Here is a 20732-nt window from a genome sequence, read left to right as displayed (position 1 = left end):
CAACGATCAAGAACTTGTACAAGACTCAGAATACAAATCGTGTTCTGGCACTCAAGGGAAAACTGTTTGCATTGAAGATGGACGAGAATGAGTCCGTTGCTGGATTCATGGCCAGAGTCAAGGATCTGAGTGACAAACTGGGAGCTATTGGAGAAAAGGTGTCCGACTCAGATCTAGTCACACTCACATTGAACAGAATGACTGATGAATATCAGATGTTCATCACAGGACTATCAACGAGGGAGAAAGCCCCTTCATTTGATGAGCTGACAGCGATTCTGCTCCAGGAGGAGGAGCGACGACAGAATCTGAAAACTCAGAGCAATGACCTTGCTCTGATGGCGAAGAGGCGACAGTACAGAGGAAAGCAGCACCAGCACCAGCACCAACACCAGCAACCGCAGCAGCAGCAGCAGAAAGGGGCCAACTCTTTTCAAAAGAGATCATTCAGAGGTATGACTGATAATTATGTTAAGAGATGTTTTTATTGTGGGAAACCTGGTCATCAGATTAAAGAATGTTATAAGCGGCAAGCGGATGAAAGAAGAGGCAAACAGAGGAAACATCAGGGGTGTTTTGCTGGAGAAGAGGAGGACCACAGCCATGATCTTCGACTATTCACACTCTACTGTGCTCTTTCAGCATCAAAGGGAGATGAGGAAGACATATGATATGTCGACTCTGGCGCATCCTCACATATGACCGGTAAGAAGGACTGTTTTGAATTTCTTGAAGAATCTGCATGTGGATCAAAAATTTATCTAGGAGATGACAGTGGGTATGAGATGAAAGGATATGGATATATTCCTGTGAAACTACCTAGTGGAGACATTAAACATCTTAAAAATGTATTATATGTTCCAAGAATTAAGAAAAACTTGATCTATGTCTCAATGATTACAGACCAGGACATGCAGGTGCAATTCTTTAAGAATGGTTGTGTCATTAAGGATAGCCAGATGGAAACAGTTGCAACAGGAGTACGCGTGGGGAATTTGTACAGATTGGATGCGAAGAGTATGCCAGGACAAGCAATGGTTGCAACTGGATCAATAGTCGAAAATCTCTGGCATCAGAGATTTGGACATCTCAGTTTGCAAGACCTCATCTTATTCCAGAAGAAAGGTATGGTCGATGGACTCCCTGTTTTTCAAAATGCCAAGCTGGAATGTGATGGATGTGAATTAGGGAAAATGTATAGAGAAGAGTTCCCTTTGCATGTCAACAGAAAGGAAAGAGACATCCTAGAACTAGTGCATACAGATATTTGTGGACCTATGCAAACTAGGTCCTTAGGAGGTGTATATTATTTTCTGTTGTTTACAGATAATTGCACTAGGTTTTCATGGGTGTATTTTTTAAGTAAAAAGAGTCAAGCCTTTTGGTACTTTAAAGAGTTCAAATCTATGATAGAGAACCAAACAGGAAAAAGGATAAAGATTCTCCGCTCGAACCAAGGGGGAGAATACAGGTTAGGAGAGTTCATGAACTTCTGCAAGCAGCATGGGATTATGCAACAATTCATAGTGCCACACTCCACAGCAGAATGGAGTAGCAGAATGCAAGAACAGAACTCTTGTGGAGTGCGTGAGAAGTATGCTTCAAGGTAAAGGTCTATCGAATGGTCTTTGGGCAGAAGCTATTAATATTGTTGTTTATTTAAAGAATAGGAGTCCTACTAAACGTCTAGGCTTCAAAACCCCCTTTGAAGCATTGTTTGGACTCAAACCAACAGTTAGTCATTTAAGAATATTTGGATCAAAAGCTTATGCTCATATACCGAAAGCAGATAGAAAGAAGTTAGACCCCAAAGACTTGAAATGTATATTTGTTGGATCTGGCATAGAGTATAAGGCATACAAGTTATATAATCCTGTGACTCATAAAGATTTTGCAAGCAGAGATGTTATTTTTCATGAACAAGCTGAAGATGGAAAGGAAGACTCTAACAGTGATAACCACATTCCATTGCTGATAGAAATGAACATTGACGAAGATGAAGAGCAGGAGCAAAAGCAGGAGCAGAAACAGGAAGAAGTAGTAACAGATAGTGTAATAAGTGATGATGCAGGCTCGGAAAGTGCTGAAACAGATGGACTTGAGTAAGTCCTCTACCTAGAAGATCAGGTAGGAAGACTAGACTACCTGTAAGATTGAAAGGATATGCTTTAATGTCCAAAATTTTAAACATTGTATAACCTTCAAACTATGAAGAAGCAAATAAATCAGATGAATGGAGGGCTGCAATGCATGAGGAAATTGAATCAATATATAGAAACCATACTTGGGATTTAGTTGAGTTGCCTAAAGGAAAAACCCCCATAGGATGTAAGTGGTTGTATAAACCTAATATAAATGCAGATGGGAGTGTAGAAAAATTCAAAGCTAGACTGGTAACAAAGGGTTACTCACAGCAAGAAGGAATAGATTTCGATGACACCTTTGCCCCTGTAGATAAATTAAATACAATTAGAATGTTAATTTCTTTAGAAACAAAACATAAATGGAAGCTACACTAGCTAGATGTTAAGTTTGCATTTCTGAATGGAGAATTAAAGGAAGAAATTTATTTAGTACAACCTCCTGGGTTTGTGAAAAAGGGGCAGGAGCATTTAGTGTGTAAATTGCATAAGGCACTTTATGGTTTGAAACAAGCACCCAGGTCATGGTATGAGAAAATTGATTCATTTTTTATACAGCATGGTTTTCATAGGAGCCTCAATGATCCAAACCTATATACCAAGATAAATAAACAGAGGCAAATCATTTTGATTTATTTGTATGTGGATGACATTATCATAACAGGAAATGCAAATAATTTGATCAAAGAAATCAAGCAGCAAATGTCACAGGTATTTGAAATGAAAGACCTTGGAGATCTTCATTATTGCCTAGGATTGGAGGTATGGAGAGATTCTGGTCAAACTTTTCTAACTCAAGGAAAGTATGCCAGAACCCTGTTGGAAAGTTTCAGAATGGAACAGTGCAAAATAGCAGCAACACCATTGCAGCAGAATCTCAAGTTAAGCAGTGACGATGGCACAAAACAGGTGGATGCCACTTTGTATAGACAGCTAGTGGGAAGTTTAATATATCTCACGACAACTAGACCTAATCTGGCATATTATGTTAGTGTGCTGAGCCAGTTTATGTCCAAACCACTTGAAAGTCATTGGATTGCAGCAAAATGTGTGTTGAGGTACCTTAGTGGTACTTGTAATTATGGTATTTTATACACTCACATTTTTTATGTTACTTTAGCAGGTTATTCAGATTCTGATTGGGCAAGTGACCTGGATGACCGTAGATCCATCATTTAGTATTGGATCCGGGGTTATTTTGTGGAGTAGCAAAAAGCAAAGTACTGTACCACCATTATCATCATGTGAAGCTGAGTACCAGGCATTGCGTGCAGCTACATGTGAAGCCATCTGGTTGAGGAGATTGCTTAGCAATGCAGGCGAAGGACAGAAAGAAGCAACTAGCATCAAAACTGACAACCAGAGCACAATAAAGCTTGCATACAATCCAGTTTTCCATAAAAATACTAAACATACTGACACTCAGTTTCACTTTGTTCGAGAAAAGATACAGTCTATAGAAATATGTGTGGATTATTATAACACTTGTGATAATTTAGCTTATATTTTTACTAAGCCTCTAGGGCGAGTAAAGTTTGAGTTATTTAGAGGGATGTTAGGAGTGCAGAATAACCCTTTCTCCATTAAGGGGGGGAGTTAAAAATAATGGAGAAATGGTTATATGGTTGTAACGCATCTCCTTAGTTTAGGATTTGTTCATAGAGTTTAGGAGGTTGTTTACAACTACCTAATTTTCAGTGATGTATTAAATATTGTAATATTCATTTGATGTGATGTAGAGTGAACGAGAGAGAGAGTCTCCTCTTTGTTTGAGTGCAGTCTCCAGGTGTTGTACACACCTATGAGCTGCAACTCCTTCATTTAATTCAAAGTGTGATTTTTATCTTGCTTTTACTAAATAAGAAGGGCGTTCTGAGTGAGGAATATTGTGTAGGGAAGCTAATTTTAGTAACTACAAACACATTAGATATAAAGGCTAAGGTTGAATTAGAGGAAGTCCCTACATAAGCATGTGAAGCAAATCTGCAAAAATAACATAAATATGAAGAATAATATAATGAGTTATATTATTCAAAGGAACCACATGTTCAAGATACAAATCCCAAAAACCAATAACAAAGGTTGTTGCATATCACCATCCACAACAACTTGAGAAAAAAATGATCAAGGAAATGTTGTGAGAATTAGAAAACTTACTTTAGACCCATATGGAACCAAAAATATGTCAATAACATGGAACCAAAGGAGAAACTATAATCAAGATTGAGGTGGCAAGAAAGTGGTTGGACTACATGTTAACATTTCGTTAGGATGGATGGATGCTCATCCTTGATACCAATTGACTACATTACTTAGTGGATCACATTATATTGATTTTTCCCCTATTTCAAGGATTAAATATGTCAAGGAAAATGAACTGTAAAATACTTAGGGAGTATAATATTGAGTACTTATCAAGGGATCCAAAGGCATAATAACTGTAATATTGCCATAATTATGGAATACGCCCACTGTGTAGTTAGACGAAATAACGTAATAATAAGAGGCAATGAGAATAAATCTAAAATCATACTTATGATAAACTAAATATACATCCAAGAGATAATTGCTTAAATGGTTGCTAGCGGGTTTAATTCCATCTCCACCCAAGTTCTATTCTTAGAACATGTTAGCCTATGTGACAAAAAGTTGGACACGTAGAAAATTGTGACGAGTAATTCCTATATGTTCAAAGTGGCAAGAAAATTTGAATATCTTAATATTGAGTTGAATAAAGGCAATTGTGGTGATTTGGTCTTGTGTCTTGCCTAGAATAATCCTCCAAAGTTACCAACTCACCGGGTACTATATATATATATATATATATATATATATATATATATATATATATTGAGATATTTTGAAAGTTAGGTGTTATGTTATTGTAGCAAGAATGAATTATCTAATAATTCACTATATAAGAAGTATGTGACCGTGTTACCCTACGTTAATGATTTATACAAAATGTCTACAACTACCATAATTTTTCTCTCTAAATCATGATCTAATTGGATATTAAATCAAAACATTATAAAAAATAAAAATAAAAATAATTTTTATATCAAATTATTTATTTTTCCCTTTTCTAATATTGAAAAATATTTAAACAAAATCACAAAATTCACCTAAAATAAACATTATAAAGTTCGTGAAAATCAATAGATATGGAATTAACCAATCCTATAAATTATATTTGATTTTAAAAATAAGCTTGGGAAATTCCTAATAATTAGTTTTCATATTATTTCTTATTTAATATACTTCGTTATAGTATTCATGATAGATAGTATTGTGCAAAAGTTAGTTTGATAGATAGTACCGTGCAAAAGTTAATTTAAAAGGAAGATAATTTTTTAAAAAATGCACTCGTAGTATAAAGTATTCTCAAATTTTCTATTGCCAATTTTTAGATTATTTAAATGGTTTATTGTTTTCTTTTTTCCCGTCTCTTTTTATTAATTATCTATACAGATATTTATACACGATACCATAAATAAATCTTAAATTTATGCTGAAGAACCCAAGAGACAACTTCTCAAGAGACCACTTCTCATTAAAAAAGATCATCGAGGACCACAAGAAGATTAGACAAAATCAAATAACTGGGATGATTGTTATGTTTAGCTAGTTGTAGTTGAGTAATCAACATATTCTTATCAACTTCGACCATATGGCTTGGGAAAGACCAATTTTGAACATTGGAGGGTTTGGTTAGCTTAAGATATTGATTTCATTAAGTATCATAGCCCTCTTTATAAGCCTATTTAATGATAATTGCACAGTATAATCAACCACCTTAGAAGACCCAATATTCTAAAACAGATCTGACTATTGGAGGAGTTAGTTCTTTTTTGGAGCGAAATGAGACGATCCTGTTCCGTCAGATTACTGACGGTCAAAGAAAAGTCCTTACGTTGCAGTTAAATATTTTATCGACGACATTTTGAGAAACTTCAGGTTTTGTGAATATTTAGATATTATTAAACAATGGGACATCATATGTTCAGCAGAATGAAAACGAAGGTTTACCGTCCGCCTTCGTCTTTTAAGATACAATTTTGAGTGACAACGGCTTCAAACCTAAAGCAGGTCAATGGACATAGCTTGGGACTGATCATGTTTTTAACTTGAAAAGAGACAATTTTTTTTCTCAATTACAATCGTTTCTAATTGGCGCTGACACGTCGAATTGTCTACTTCCAAACGTCATGAACCTCGATTCCCTTAAATTCAAATTTTCCTGGCTGTGGCAATGCAAAATAATTTTGAATGAATGGATGTTCATTCAACTGCCAAATATCATCCTCCCACATAGACCCATAGAAAACTTGCGTAGTCTCAACATAGCTATGCACAACATCCAAATACATAATTTCCGGAATTGAATCTCCATCGGCATAGCTCATGATGATTGCAAGTTCATCCGGAGTAAACTGATCTACGAACAAATCAAGCTCTGCGAGAGCATCTTCGTAACATGTGAAGTCTCCTATATCAGAAGTGACCGAGACCAAGGTCACTTGAGAGTTCCGGTCTGCAGTTAATACGCCTTACTTTTTTGAACCCATCTGGTCAGCACTGCCCTCCTCCTCATCGGTGGAGTCGATAGTATGATCTGATTGGATCTTCAACCCAATTTCGTTATTCAGAGAATTTATAACCGCCTTGATCCTTAGAGTCGCTACAGATATTATCGATCTTCTCGAGGGAAGGCATGAGATTATTGCCATTCGCTAAGGTTAATCCGCCATTAATTCGCTTCGCGTCTCGCAAAGCCAACGAACCATTCCAATACTCATCTCTCCCTCGCTTGGAGACTGCCATCAGGGTTGGAATTTGGTTTCCTTGTTACCCATTACATAATTTTTTTTTTGTAAGTTTTTGGTCAATAACACAATGGTATTTTTTTACGTATTTATCATAATAATAAAATGACCATAACCCAAAAATGACTTATTAGTCCCTGCCGGGGACTATAAGCGATCGATAGATCGCTGACTTTGGGTTGATCGACACGATTTTTGCAAATATTTGGCATATTTCCTAAGTCGAACTAAGGTTTACGGGGCGGAAAGGATTGGGGGTCTTATTATGCACTTCGCATGGTTCGAGGCGAATGGCACGTGGCGCGCGTGAGGGGCACGTGGTTGCATGCGCTCTGGTGGTCTGATCAGCGGCCAGGTGTCCCTCCTCGAGATGCTGGAATGTTCGGCTTGTGTTTTACTGTCTTCGCGGCATTTGGGTTGGTATTGTTACTTGCTTGTTTGGCTCTGCAGTCTGTGCGATGTTTCGTCTGCGGTAGAGTTCCTGCGTGCCCGGGTATTGTTACTTGCTTGTTTAGCTCTGCAGTCTGTGCGATTTTTCGTTGCTTGTTTAGCTCTGCAGTCTGTGCGATTTTTCGTCTACGGTGGAGTTCCTGCCTGCTCAGTGTGGATCTGGTAAGTTCGGCTACTGTGTGGCCTGCATGCAAGAGTCGATGGTTATTTGAGCATTATAAGATAATGGCATTCTGGTTGAATACTGAGGGTTTGTCTTCTGGTTAAATACTGAGGGTTTCTCTTACCTGCATGCAAGAGTTCATGGTTGTTTGAGCATTATAAGTTAATGGCATTCTGGTTGAACGCTGGGGGTTTGTCTTAGCTGTGGTCGGCATGCGCTGTGGTGGTCTCATCGGCGGCCAGCTGTTCCTCGTCGAGATGCTGGAAAGTTCGGCTTGGGTTTTACTGTCTTCGCGGCCTTTGGGTTGGTATTGTTACTTGCTTGTTTAGCTCTGCAGTCTGTGCGATTTTTCGTCTGCGGTGAAGTTCCTGCCTGCTCGAGTATTGTTACTTGCTTGTTTGGCTCTGCAGTCTGTGCGATTTTTCGTCTGCGGTGGGGTTCCTGTCTGCTCGGTGTGGCTTTGGTAAGTTCGGCTACTGTATGGCATTCTGGTTAAATACTGAGGGTTTCTGTTACCTGCATGCAAGAGTCCATGGTTATGTCGCTTCCGCAAGAAGCATTGCAGGTTATGGATGTGGTGCTTCGTCAAGCAGCTCTGAGAGTGTAAGCCTGCAATTTACCAAATAAATGATAACATTGTGGCTTTTTTTGCTTTTTGGATTTGCCATAAAATATGCTCTATAAATGCTTACAGTATTTAATGTTTGCAGTGGCAGTTTCGTTGAAAAAGGGAGATCGTTCTTTGGGAAACACTTTGGCGTTGAGAAGCTTCAGGGGGGTTTGGTGGCCTATCGGGGGTTTTATCAATCTATTCGGCCCGCGCAAGATAATCTTCTCACTTTAAATATAGGTACGGTGTTGTTCTGATAACCAGCTTGAGAAAAATTCTTAAATCTTCTTGAATTTTGATATACACAGTTGTAAGAGATAATAATTTTGTGCCGTAGACATTGCTGCGGCGCCCTTCTATGATTCTGTCGAGTTACCAAGCTTTATTAGTGAGGCCTTTCGAAAAGACGTGCGGGAGTTGGACCGCGAATTTTCTAGAAATGACTCCGTCGGTGACGGGATGCGATCCAGGGTATGAGGAGTTTGTTTGCGTTCTTCTTCACGCTGTTTTGGTTGCAAGGACATGATTTCTTTTTCTAGTTGGGGATTTCCTTTCCTTTTGCTAACTGGAACATAAATATGGCCAAGTGACTTGTAGCTTTTATATAATTTTTGTTTGTGCGGCAGTTGAAAAGGTTGCTTAAAGGTCTTCGTGTCGAAACTATTCATATCAGGCATAGTTATCGAATTAAAGGTTTGACTGATAGGCCTTTGGAGGTTTTAAGGTGTGTTAATTCTTAGGTTTAAGGGGCTTCCTGAAATTTATTGTTTTTATTTGGCTTTCTAGATATTGCTCAGATTTTTGTCTCTTCCTATTAGGAATTCAAAGCACGTGCATTGTTTTATTTGAACAGTTTTGATAGCAATGGAGTGCAACTCTCTATTGTCGACTATTTCGAGCAACAGTACAAGCTGACTCTCCAATTGTGGGGCTTTCCGGCGATCGAAGCCGGCAATAAAGAGAAAAAGAAATATATTCCCATCGAGGTAAACTCTTATCGTAGTTATGAAATATTGTGATGTGGTTGTTGTAGAATTATTGAGTTATTCTATTATGGCATCATCATGTCATTTATAAAATTATCGGATGCAGCTTTGTCGGATTCAAATGGATCAGCCTTATATCAAAGTTCTAACCGAACAACAACGAAGTGGTTTATTAAATCTAACTTGTTTACATCCCCAAGACCGAAGGGAGAGAACTAAAGTGGTAAGTCCATAGATCGTTCATCCGTGGCAATGTTGTTTCATACGTTCTTGCATTTTAGTATTAAACAGAAATAACGTTACCTTTTTCGTTTTATCTTCAAAAGTCAACACCAAGAGAGTGAACCAATATACTTGTGTGTATGTGTTTTAGATTGGAGGACAATTGAGAGATTCAACTGCCAAAGATGCTGCCGAATTTGGTATTCAAATCAACATGTTGATGACAGAAGTCCCCGGGAGGGTCTTACCTCCACCAAAGGTACCTGTGATCATATATTTGAGCATTATCTATTTCTAACATATTTATTGAATGCTTTTTGTGGATTCTGTATCGTTTGTTTCATTGCAGATAATGTACAAGGCTTATGAAGAAAATCCAAGAGAAGGTTCATGGAATATGAGAGGAAAGGTATGCAATATATTAATGCCCAATTGTAGAAACTATGGTTTAGTTGGATAAGGTACCCGACTTGTTTGACTCTCCCCAGCTTGTCTTTTAACATTTTGTACAGATTTGGGAGCATATGAATTTTCTTGCACAACATAACATCATTTTATCCTACTGCATGTGTGTACCGAGCTGTGCATATGATAAAATACCTTTCAGCAGCTTGATCTTATTAGTCCCTGCCGGGGACTATATGCGATCGATAGATCGCTGACTTTGGGTTGACCCACGCGATTTTTGATTATATTTGCGATATAACCTAAGTCGAACCAAGGTTTTGAGGGTGGAAAGGATTTGGGGTCTTATTACGTGCTTCGCATCGTTCGAGGAGAAGGGCACGTGGCGCAGGTGAAGGGCACGTGGTCGGCATGCGCTCTGGTGGTCTGATCGGCGGCCAGTTGTCCCTCCTCGAGATGCTGGAAAGTTCGTCTTGGGTTTTACTGTCTTCGCGGCATTTGGGTTGGTATTTTACTTGCTTGTTTAGCTCTGCAGTCTCTGCGATTTTTCGTCTGCGGTGGAGTTCCTGCCTGCTTGGGTATTGTTACTTGCTTGTTTAGCTGTGCAGTCTGTGCGATTTTTCGTCTGCGGTGGAGTTCCTACCTGCTCGGTGTGGCTTTGGTAAGTTCGGCTACTGTATGGCATTCTGGTTAAATACTGAGGGTATACTGAGGGTTTCTCTTACCTGCATGTAAGAGTCCATGGTTATTTGAGCATTATAAGTTAATGGCATTCTGGTTCAATACTGAGGGTTTGTCTTCTGGTTAAATACTGAGGGTTTCTCTTACCTGCATGCAAGAGTCCATGGTTATTTGAGCATTATAAGTTAATGGCATTCTGGTTGAATACTGAGGGTTTGTCTTAGCTGTGGTCGGCATGCGCTGTGGTGGTCTGATCGGCGGCCAGTTGTTCCTCCTCGAGATGCTGGAAAGTTCGGCTTGGGTTTTACTGTCTTCGCGGCCTTTGGGTTTTACTGTCTTCGCGGCCTTTGGGTTGGTATTGTTACTTGCTTGTTTAGCTCTGCAGTCTATGCGATTTTTCGTCTGCGGTGGAGTTCCTGCCTGCTCGGGTATTGTTACTTGCTTGTTTAGCTCTGCAGTCTGTGCGATTTTTCGTCTGCGGTGGAGTTGCTGCCTGCTCGGTGTGGCTTTGGTAAGTTCGGCAACACACCAACCTCGCTTTTACAAAACCATGCAGCCATTTAACACTTTTACCAACCATAACCCCTCTAACAACCTCAGGACATTTTAGACATACACACGACAAGAAAACGAAAACAAAGAGCACTTGGAACGTTCATGCAATTTCCTTAGATTCTCCAACTTATTTAACATTGAATCTCCTTCAGAGCCATTCAGTGGTAGCCAATTCGGCTTCAAAAGGCTTCAATGGCGACGGAGGAGCAAATTGAAGGACAATGCGAGGAAATGGACCGCGCCTGCTGCGTGGTTACAGGTGGCCGGGGTTTCGCAGCTCGCCATTTGGTAGTGAAGCTCATCCAATCCGATCTCTGGACTGTAAGAATTGCCGATTTGGCCCCCGAAATTGTATTGGACGAGGCCGAGGAGAATGGAACCCTGGGCCAGGCATTGCAATCGGGCCATGCAATATATTACACTGCAGATCTCAGGGATACGTCACAATTGCTCAAAGGTATTTAATCACTCAAAGAATTCCCCAATTTTGGGCAGGCTTAATGGTTTTTTTCTTTTCGAATTGATTTGCTTCCATATATATATATGATCTAGAGACATTAATTGCCGAATCGCGGTTAATGTCAAGACAATGCCTCGAACTTTGCTTTTTTTTCTTAAATCTGGTTATTTTAAATCTTATTTTCATTTTGTCTCTTTCCGAAAAAGTAGTAGAAATCTTGCAATTTTGTCAATATAATGCCTTAATGTTACGGTTACCGGATATCTTAATTGGAATCAATGGTCATTTTAAATCTTAGCTACTTCTATTGTTTTCCCTGAACTAATTTTGCTAGCAAATCAGCGAACGTACATTCCGAAAGATGCAGTAATCGGCAAAATTATTAGCTAAAACTGAGTCTTACTGATTTCACAAGACATTTTGTGGAAGTTTTGATTCAGCTCGTAAGCTCAGCAGTTCTTGTAGAGTTGTAGAGTCTTGTTTCTATCGGTTGGAACTCTTGTAGTATTGTGTATGAGAATCCTGGCAGTCCAGGAGAATTGATGACTGATCGTCTGTTGGGTGAAAGTGAAAAGTTGAAGCATTTAGAACGACTGTTGGTGGATTCCTCCAAGTGGACTTCGAATCCTGGGCCTGCCTCTGTTCTGCGAGGAAACCAGGCAAAGTCCTCTCGATTCCGAGTCTGGCTTGTTCTTGTGTCGTACTTGTGGGTTTGACTCAATGTCTCAAGTCAAACACGACTTGACGAATCGAATTCCTAAGTCTCGCGAGTCAGATTCTGCCGCACATCCATAAAACGATGAACTCTTGTTTTTATTTTTTTCTGATGGATTTCCAACTGCAAACATTTCATCTGTACAGAATCTATGGTGTTTCGTTGTATGTACTTTTATTTGTCTAGGTCGAAACGATTTATGAGTTAAAATTTGCATTACATGTTTATTTTAATCTTTCATATTAGTGGAAATATATTTTTTCATCAACTTTAGTGTATTTTTTAGCTGCGGAGTTCTCCCCCAGCTTTTCCTGAGCCCCTGTCAAACTCTTACTGTACGGCACCGTCAATTATATTGTTAAGACGAGTCTACTAATATTTTCAAAACCGAGTTTTGCATTAAATTGTCAAAGCATGAAGTATGAAATTTGAAAAGTGATAGTAAAACTACAAGGGACATTTAAACCAACCACATTTTGTCAATATTTGAAGCAGGATCACCCTTCCCAAATCAGTGAGAATGTGGGTGCCTGTTAAGCGTCGAGTTCCGTTTGAGTCCTAAGGTTTGCCATCTTAAAATATAAATAAAAACGAAGCATAACGTGGATACATTTCATTTTTCTACTGCTGCAGAGGTTAATGACTACTTGTATTGTTTTTTGGCATGTAAGATAATTTTTCGGTTCCAGTGGACACATAAGGTCACTGGCTGGAAAAAAGCCACCTTGAGCCCCCACAGTGACCTCATTTGTCTTGGAAGATTGAAATCAAACTTGATCTGCAGTTTTTTTGTGGTTTTTGTAGGCCTCTTCTTCTTGGTTAATCCAGCTGTTGCTGCATTCTTCTGGAGGATATTGGACATTTACTGTCATGTTCTCTATTCAAGTCGTGGCCAAGATTTTGAAGTGGAACCTCTATGAGAACATTGATGGCAATAAAATGAACTAATGGCCATTGCATTGAAAGAAAACATTCAACAAGCTTAATCAACGCAATCAGTTGCTTTGTTGTATTGGGATGTCAACACCATCTACTCATCCAATTTGATTTGAATTATTTTCCAACATTACTGACTTGTATATTAGCTTATGACCATGAATTCATTTGACTTGTAACATGTAAAGCAATAGCGTCAAAAACACAACTCCTAAATATAACTGAGCAACACGTTAAACAGTGAAATTAGAGCCGATTATATAAGTGATCTCATATGCAGAGTTCTTTCGTGTCTCAAAATCAAGTCATTAAACAAAATCATGACAAACTATTAGTCATACGGATAATTGACGGCAGGAACTGTCTCTGAAGATAATCTGTAAGTTATAACTAATATGAAAGACAGTTACCCTTGAATATGCCCTACACGTTTCTATTGAATACCGTGTTATGGGAATGCTAGAACTACAAACATATAATTCAGAAAACTTTGGACAACAAGTAGAATTTGCAGCTCTGAATCACATTACTTTTGATATCTTGAAAGAAATGATGTACAAAGCAACAAGCTCAAAACTCTATCTGTCTAACATGACATTGAAGTGCCACAATTCTCTTTTATAGAATAAGAGACAAAGGGGAAATACTGAAAGGGAGGTGAATCAGTATTTCCCTTTTCTTTCTACAATTAGATTAGTTTGTTAACTTAAAACATCTAGAGCATTAAAAGAAACCATAAAACCACATCACATGAAGATCAGTACACCAAAATAATGTCCAAACAAGTGTCGTGTTATGTTTGATGTACATACAACATTTACCAGACAAGCCTGGAAGGAATTTTGTATGCAGTTCTTGATCTCCCTCCGACATTTTCCAACATTTGCCAACAATTCGTCTACTGTCCCTTTGTTGCTACTTTTTGATTTTGATTTCTTAGAACAAAAGCAGATTCCTTGCTGCAATTAAATTTCTATTTAAGATAATTAACCATAAATCTGTCTGCAAACACCACCCCCTGTAGTACTAACTATATGCTTTGTTTCAAAATTCAATCAGATCGCAATATAAACAGTATTGGCAATTTCTCTGAGTTTGAGGACCCAATTCTTCGTCAACGGACTTCTGCCAGATTTGAAAGGTACACAACATTTGCAAAATTTTGTCAATTGCTGCTATCATGTTGGTTTTGCTGATCACTATTTCTGTACTAATGTCCTTGGTATTGTATATCACCTTTGGCAGTGTGACAGCAACTGGTCAGCTTATCACAAAAACTACAGTTGAAGTTGTAACATCTGAACGCACAGTTGCAGCCATTCTAGGAAAGTCTGGAAATGATCTTGTTAAAATTCAGCAGCTAAGCTGGTATAAAGAAGCATAAATTTCTGCAAATTCCATGGGATCCCCTTCAACTGAAATTTTTGAAACATGCAGACTTGGAATGAAGTGATGTCATTGCTATCAAAATGACATTGTATTGACAGAATGACAAAATGTTACAGCACAAATCCTATGTTCTTAAATGATCATCTTGTATCTGAACATTCATCTAGTGGAATGTTGCATTAATTATTAGTTGATAAAAATTGGCATTGGCAGTTTTTATTTTGTCTCTATGGCTCTTGATTCATTATGCTAATGTTTAATAAATTAGGCTCTTTATGTGTTATATATTTGATTTTATGTAGAAAATCAATGTTATAATTCAATTTGAACAAGTTTCATAAATATAAATTACTATCTACTATATTTAGTTACTTGAAATCATTTATCTAATATTTGGGTTTGTTTGTTTCTAATATTTGATAGCCATGTTGGTCATGCTTTACCATCATTCACCATTTTCTATCTACTATATTTAGTTACTTGAACTCATTTATTTAATAGTTGGGTTTGCTTATTTTTAATATTTGTTAACTACATTGCACACGCTTTACCATCATTCATCATTTTAATGATGATTGACCATTTTGACCATGGATTAGCGAGATGGCCATGCATTAGCATCACAACCATGTTAATTGTGATTAAACACTTTTTACTATTATTAATCATGATAAACATGCCAATTATAATTAAATTTAAAAATCTCTGATCCAATATAAAAATATTATTATTATTTGTTTTTATTTAATTATAATATCACACTCTATCTTTGATGTTTAAATAAATAATGCATTTTATGATTTAAATTACCCATATAATATTAAATACTGGTTATCCATTCATATTTAATTATAAGTATTAAATTATTTATAGTTTTAACTAAGTATAAATTTCCTATAATATTTTTATTATTCAGTATTCATAATGGAAAGATTACACTTCCAATCACAAAGAAATAAAATTCCTTGCATAAAAAGATTCCCACATTGAAATGAACTTTTATGTATTTTTTAAAACAGTGTTAATTGAATATGATTTTCATAATTTATAACATGTAATATCATTTCTACCAGTTGTATTAACCTGCAATAATTAGCTTATGTCAAGGTAAGCCTTTCTTGTCACCAGGTATAAAGTTTAATAACATAATAAGTTTTAAAAAATATAGCTGTCAAAACATTATTTCTAACTAATAAATAGAGTAATTTGAAGTGGTATAGTCAATCTCCATTCTTTTATTATTTTCAATTATCGCATTTTTCGTCATTCTATATGTCATCATACCTCCTATGCTTATGTTATGCCAAATAAATGAATTATATTAAACTATACTCCCTAATTAAGATAATCACAAAATAGAAAAACAACTATGTTTAATGGCATCTGTTTATCTGTGACGTAAGTCCTTTCATCATACTTCGAAAAAATTTCAATAAAAAACTAACTTAGTTAAATGGAACGCAGATATTGCAGAAAACAAGAGTATACAACACCAAAAAATAATGAATTTTTTCTTGCAGATCATGATCAATTTACATTTCAACTCGTAAAGTTTAAATGTTTTTTTTAATTTTAATCTGTTTATTTTAGTTTTTAATTTATAAAATAAACTTATCAAAATTACTTTGCTATTGTACTTAGATCCTATATTTACTAACCCAAAACTATAAAAAAGACCAAAAGTCATGTCCTTTTGCATCACAACAAATTATTAATTAAATGCAACAAATTACTAATTAGAAATTAGATGCAGGGTTTATTTTCTTTGCTAATTAGTAATTGGACAAATTTAAAGTTCACACTAAAGTTATGATAAACAATATTTTTAAATAAATATATCTAATCTTACTAGATATATCACTAAATAAATATATCACTTATGTCCAAACATGTTACTAGATATCTAATCTTTCAATCATGGGTTCAAGACTCCATAATTTTTAAATGCTTAAGTTCTTCTTTGACTTTCGAGAATCATTTATCTAAATATTGAACACTCTCCACCACGGATTTAATTAACAAATTTATATTCATAATAATGTTTATTTGCTCATTATCATTTTATGAATATTTCCATAATATTCAAATGTAAAAAAATAACAAAATTCTATCTTTTGTGCACCATGAATTCATTATTATGCATTTAAATATATTTTATACCCCATGCTTATTAAAATACATAACTTACTTTAACACTCTCTAATTCTTCATACATTATAATGCATTATTATTACCTTTTATAGTTTTTTTCCGTCAAGGTTTCCATGATTCACTCTTAAATTTTATTACATTTTAATTATTAATCTAAACATTTTCTAAATCATGACACATTGGAAAATTACATCTAAAACTAATCTTACATTTATCACAATTCTTACTTAACAAACGCAAAGTTCATTATATTTCACTCTTTGCATAAAGTCAAAAAGTCCATACAACAATTCGCTATCCAATTCACTAAATCTTAATACAAGTAAGCATGCCTACAACACACTAGTAATGCAAACCAGCTCTGATGATAATGCAAATTAAACACAAATTAAATCTCATTATAACAACTCACCAAACTGTTCTATTAACCGGCAGGGACTAGCGCCACAACAGTGGCTCCTTGTTGAATCATGAGGACACTCACAGTAAAATCTACATAACCCAGAAATCAAATTGTTTGTATGTGTTTGTTAGTACAACAACAATATTAATATTACTCTCATCTATGCGTTTATATTTTCATGCACATTTTTTTTCAATGGTTGTTTACCTAGAATTTGACCCAAAAAAAAATCAATAGACCTCCCAACCATATTTTATTCATAAAAAAACTCTTACCATCACTATTGGGGAATATCAATCCATCAAAGGAAGATCCTCATCATCTCCATGGAATGTAAAATATTTGTTGAAAATAAAGAGAGAGAGGTTCATGTCAAGTAGTGACCCCTATATAGGACAGTCAAGACCTCAGGAAAGGAGATTTAAAACTTGGTTAAGAGCTGGGGGAGGTGACCAAAGATTTTGTTAAGAATGATATAACTATCGAATGGAAAGGACCTTCAAAGAGAAGATCAAATAAAGTAAAGTTGTTGGATTTCATTTTCTTTAATTAGGTTTCCATAATAAATATTCTACCTTTTAATACAACATAATATAACTTCTTTCATCATTTAAGTCGAGGACTCTACATTAAGCTGAATGTGAATCATAGGAAAAGTACTTTTAATGACTCAATAGGTTTTTTTCCTCAACACAATCCAACGACTTTAGAGGAGTTGTTACACAATTTTTCTACACTTGCATATACATAAAATATTATTAAACAAATGAACTAAAATAAACACATAAACATAATTATTTATTAAAATAAAACCCAAAAGCAACAATGCATACATCTTTTACCCACTGCACATAATGTGGAATGTACATCAACCACCACTATAAGGTTTAATCAGTGAAATTATCACCTCCTCTCCCATAGGATACCAAATGTAAACAATAAACAAACGTTAAAAAACACCAATATCAAAGCCAAACAAAAAACCCAAATTCCACAAAAACATACAAGCAAGAACAAGAACAAAGAAACAACCACTGGCATAGAAAAAACATCAACAGAAGAAAGAAGCATAATAAGAAAAGGAAAGACAAATCAATAATGTACAATGGAATTGAGCTCAACTCAACAACCGACGAACCTCTAATCCTTGCTCTTTATTAATGTTCCTTTCTGCTCTACTATGTTTAAATAGAGAAGGGATTAGAAGTATACAAAATGGAAGAAGATAAGAAAATGTGAATTTTCAAGAATAGATTTAAACATTACATATAATGAGTAAAGGTAATCAATATACATACCTATGATGAACAAAGGGTATTTACATAAATTAAATCTAGTAGCCTCTTCTCAACAACTCCCATCCTGTGTCCCCCATCACTTGAGGGACTGAGCCACTACATCCTCTACTCCCGCTACCACAACGCTTATTCTCTAATGTTTATTGAGAAATGCATTTTGTTGCCTATTTTAGATAAGAAGGTCAGTGATGGATCCTTTGGCTTCTCTTCAAATGACTGGTCCTCTCTCTATGCTTCTCCCCTGAACATATTCAGATTTTTTCGAGCCCATTTCACATTTGGTGGTACCCATGAGGGTTAGAAGATTAAAGGGTCAAATTACCCAACAACTTTTTGATGTGAAGGGTTCAAATTTCCCTTGCACTATGCACACACCTTCTATTAGTTGAGGTGTCAAGGAATCTTGTACAATGTCCATTCACCTGGTCTTGTAGAGTATTGATGGCCTATTTCATTTCATGGTTGGGACCACCAAGTTCGACTCTACAACAACAACTGGAGAACTACCATCCCGCCCTCGATCTCCTAGAGGAAATGAACCAGCATCACCATGCTCCCACCCCGATTTAGAAAATGTGGTGTTCCATAAAATAAGGTTTATGAAAATTTCCATGGGCTTATAGTTCACCTCTTGGAAAACATATTCATCGACATTTTGTACCTTCACATTTGGAAACCCCATGATCTTCAATTTTGGTAGCCATGGTGTGCATGGGTTTGCATTATCCTTTCGGTTTAAGTGCCATCGCTTAGTCTAATGTGCTCCAATGAGCCTTTCTCTAGCTCATGTTGGTTTTGGTGGGTTGCGGGGGGGACAATTTAGGCAGCAAATTCAAAACAAATGAAGAAATTTCAACTTTCATCTATTAATATCCATGTAGTATTGTTAATTTTCTCCTAACTTCTATTTCAGTAATCTACATTTAGTTTTGGTGTGATGTTAGTGACTTTGAATTAATGGTGTGATAGATAGATCCATTTTAATTCAAGATCTACCAAGAACCCAGAGGAATCAAATCTCTTTGAAGTGCAAATCTTTCCTCAAGTTTTACACTTGCATTTTGAGAGATTTGAACTAGTGTTTTGAGATATTTGAACGACCTCAGTGCTTGGCGATCCAGACTTAAAATGGGTCTATACTAATTATAAACCAATTTTAAGCTATGAGTAAATTATAAATCCAAGATTGATTATTAACAAAATTAAATAACAATGAAAAATTAAATAATAAAATTGATTGTTTAAATTATAAACAAATTTAAATTTTTAACCGTAAATTAAACTTAAAAAAAAATGTATATTATTTATTGATTATTAACAAAATTGGATAAAACACACACTTTTAACTTTTTTAACTCTAGAAAAACTTCTAAGAAAATCATATATTTCCCATTAATTATTAGTAAAATCTAATAATTAAATAAAGCTTATAAGTAAATTTCTAAAACAATCATATGTGTCACGTAATTATTACTAAAATTGAAAAAATCTTAAGGATAAGATATTCTACGTTTTTCTCGAAATTTTAAGATAAACCTTATAGCTAATTATTCAACCGCTTAAAATAAAGTCTTAATAACGTTCTGGGTAAAAAACAGACTGTCAAAACAACATTTTATAAACTTTAATGCACGTCACAAAAGACTGTCACTTCAATTTTTCGAACGTTAAATAAGGGTAAAATCGCTCGTGACGGGCAAATTTTCCCCGCTGTGATTTAAAAACAATAGATACAACAATACAGAGCCTTGTTTATATCATCCGACTTTTCCTTTGGATTTAATGAAAGAGCCAAGTTGTCACCCTAAAACAGGTCTACTATATATAGGTAGTTGGGAGAGGGAAAATCAGAAGAGATCCCGGCTGAGATGGAAGCTTCCCCAATAAATCCAACCTGACCCAACGTTATACGTTCAGAAGCATTTTCCTTTTTCAGGCTTTGTTGAAATGGCATCCGTAAAAGCCGCGTAAAACCAATGCAGTAATGACTTTGATAAATGGATCTATGAAAGGAAGGTACATAAGTGGATTTATGAAAGGAATGATGGTATTAAAGTAATTAATTTAATATATATATATATATATATATATAAAATAAATACTTTAATTTAATGTTATTTTAATATTAAAATAAATATCTATTTTTTTATGGTAATTTCTTTTGTATAATTGTTTATATGGTGATTTCTTTGCATATGCTATCTAATTTGGGTGACGATGAACTTATTTATATATATCAATATTTAGAATATCTTAATTCTACTAAATCTAATTTTAACTTAATTGCAAATTCCAAAATATTTTTAAAATAAATAATTAAATTAAAAATGACTTTTTATTA

General features: G+C 35.6%; 1 long non-coding RNA gene and 1 pseudogene across 1 annotated transcript; one reads left to right on the top strand and one right to left on the bottom strand.

Moving 5' to 3' along the window:
• Positions 1-6334: 6334 nt before the first annotated feature.
• Positions 6335-6965, bottom strand: LOC149171119 (uncharacterized; annotated as a pseudogene).
• Positions 6966-9132: 2167 nt separating this feature from the next.
• Positions 9133-9660, top strand: LOC149171118 (uncharacterized). The gene is made up of 3 exons (XR_016259541.1): positions 9133-9176; positions 9283-9399; positions 9550-9660. It is a non-coding gene; the product is annotated as an uncharacterized LOC149171118 (long non-coding RNA).
• The last annotated feature ends 11072 nt before the right edge of the window (positions 9661-20732 follow it).

This window comes from Pinus tabuliformis, chromosome 4_2 (assembly GCF_031772625.1).
Source record: "Pinus tabuliformis cultivar Carrire ecotype Pingquan chromosome 4_2, CPIR1, whole genome shotgun sequence".
In the NCBI taxonomy this organism is placed as follows: Eukaryota; Viridiplantae; Streptophyta; class Pinopsida; order Pinales; family Pinaceae; genus Pinus; species Pinus tabuliformis.
This window is presented reverse-complemented; position numbering and strand designations above follow the sequence as displayed.